At 44.7% G+C, this 2,655-nt stretch overlaps 1 non-coding gene across 1 annotated transcript; it reads right to left on the bottom strand.

Annotated features, from left to right (window-relative positions):
• Positions 1–1,677: 1,677 nt before the first annotated feature.
• On the bottom strand, positions 1,678–1,749 carry trnag-ucc (transfer RNA glycine (anticodon UCC)). Its single transcript has one exon. It is a non-coding gene; the product is annotated as a tRNA-Gly (tRNA).
• Positions 1,750–2,655: the final 906 nt, after the last annotated feature.

Below are 2,655 nucleotides of genomic sequence, written 5' to 3'. Positions count from 1 at the left end.
CTCATTGCTCTGCTCTCTCCTCTGTGCAGCCGAGCCCGACTCACGGTAAAGTGAAAAAAAAGATGCCCTCAACGTGAGATTTACTCTGGAGCGAGGATAGATGTTACCTTTTTATCATTTAACAGGATGTATGTGATGTGGCGACTAGGTTCAATTTTGTATCCTCTTTAAAAGATTAAGGACTGGGGTGAGCGTGATTTACCACCCTTTCAGCTAAGAACCCGACTTGCGCACCGTTTAAGCTGCATAGACTCGGTCGTTTAACTCTTCTCCGTTAGCAGGGTTAAGGTTAAAGAAAAAAAAAATAGCTGACTCCTTTTTTTTGCCAGCCGCTAGCGCTGATTAGCAAGGCTTGTATTTCATGTTTTGCAAGTTGCATCCATTTTAAGAAAAACAAGTCGCGTTAAAGACAGGAAATGAATACTTGCCTTTAATTAAGTCTAGCCGTAGGCGGGGATCTCCTGTTTACTAGACAGGCGCTTTAACCAACTAAGCCACGGCGCCCCAGGAGTGTTGTCCTTTTGCAGCCACTTGGACACACCACTCAGACACATCTGCATTCGGTGTGTGCTCCGCCTGCTCGCTGAGCAAGTTGCCACCTTTACATACAATAGCAACATCGACACCAAGAGAAAGGATGACAAATGGCTTTTATCTGGAACTTTTCATGTCCAAGGAGCTCAATGTGCTTTCTGTGTACAACAGGGCCACTGAACTCCACACTGGCCACTGAACCACAGCAGTGGCTTGCTGGCTTGACATCTCCCAAGGAAAATGTTGAAATCACATGTGGAACAGGAAAATGACCCTCGAGTACGTGGGGAAAAAAAAAAAAAAGATCATCTGGAGCGCGCCAACCCATGTCCGGACAGCCCAGTTTCGTCGACAAGGTGGCTGAGTGGTTAAGGTGATGGACTGCTAATCCATTGTGCTCTGCAGGCATGGGTTCGAATCCCATTCTCATCGCTCTCCATGTTTGACACGTGTGCCTGTTCGACATTGGCCCTCCTGTTGTTTGCTCCGGTGCTAGAGCCGTACATTTTCTAGCAGTGGCTGAACATGGTATAGTAGGCCAACGTCGGTATCGAGCAGTGACAGTAACAGTACTTACTGCGCCCCATAAGAAATCGTTTGTCCCTGTTCAAAAGAGATTGTGCGATGTCCTGCGGCGTTCGTAAAGCAAACCTTTGACAGTTTGAAAAGAGGAATTTATTCTGCTTCCTGTGCGTGCAGTAGTTACAAAGTTGAACGTCTTTACACGATCTGCTGCAGTTTTCAGTGGGCGGGCTTTGTCAGATGGCTTGAAAAAACGCACTGTGTTTCGGCTCGGGAAACATCATGAGCAGTGTCCTGCATGTTTTCTGTGTATAGCTGTCTTTTAACACATACAGAATTCATTCGAAATCATTGATTTCTCCAATTAACAAGGGTCCCTTTTTGAACCTGCGAGAAGCATTCTTTCAATGTAACAGATTTACTCCGGGGAAAGCCAGCATGACATTGAGAGTAGCTCAAGCTTTCAGCACCCGTATCGGACTGCGTGTATGCAGACACCGCTCAGAATCCCCTGTAAGATTCTCCCTCAATTCCGTTTTTCAGTGCTTTAGCTCTTTCAAAAGGCTTCGCTTTGCTAGTCACAATCCAAGGCTCATGACAGCATTTGAAAACATTCGCCACTGCGTTGGCCGGGAATCGAACCCGGGTCAACTGCTTGGAAGGCAGCTATGCTCACCACTATACCACCAACGCACACCCACAGGAAGCCTGCAGGACACCACCAGAGAATGCTTTTTTTAATTTTTTTTTTATTAAACATAGAATTTACAAATACAAATACAACAAGAGGATCAGAGTCATGTACAAGAGAAAAGAAACGCAGCAGAAAAAAGCATTTAACTACCAGAGGTAATTAAGTAATTATGTGATCAAATTGTATATTTTACACGTATCATATTTTCCTTGCTTTAATATTTCTCAATTATTTATAAACTTTAGTTTCAACATGCATGCGTTTCCTGTAAAAAATAAAACTCAGCACACAGTTTTTCTTTTAACAACATTTCGAGTACCTCTGGCATTCATGAAAAAGACATACACAAAAGCAAATAACTAACTCTAAGACTGTCTAAACTATTGAGTTTTTCAAAGAACCAGAACTATAACAGTCCTTAACACTTAACTACACCATTCCAAACTAACACTAAAGAAACACTAGTATATACTGGTATAACAAATATAACCAAACATAATCATTAACTGAGCAGTCACTGGGAGCAAATCTCCTTCCCGTCCACAAAGGCCCTCGCTCCCACAAAGTAGGCTCTCCTCCCCTCTCTTCTGGCAGCTTCAACCTGGGGCCACAGCTGGTTCCTGGTACTCCTGTCCGCGGCAGACAGGTCCTCTGCAAACCTCAGTTTGTTCCCATTCAAATACTCATTCCCCCTCGCCGCTCGCCACAGCATGTCCCTCGCCGTCCTCTTGGTGAACTGTATTATAATCGATCTGGGGCGCACTTGCCCAGACATGTTCGCTCTCCCGAGCCTGTGAAAAAAGTCAATGGCCGATATTACGTCCTCCTGGTCCGGCAGGGTCCTTTTACAGATACCCTTCACTGTTGCAACAAGGTCCTTATCACGTTCCTCTTTAACTCCAAAT

This window comes from Lepisosteus oculatus, unplaced genomic scaffold, assembly GCF_040954835.1.
Source record: "Lepisosteus oculatus isolate fLepOcu1 unplaced genomic scaffold, fLepOcu1.hap2 HAP2_SCAFFOLD_64, whole genome shotgun sequence".
NCBI classification, from domain to species: domain Eukaryota; kingdom Metazoa; phylum Chordata; class Actinopteri; order Semionotiformes; family Lepisosteidae; genus Lepisosteus; species Lepisosteus oculatus.
This window is presented reverse-complemented; position numbering and strand designations above follow the sequence as displayed.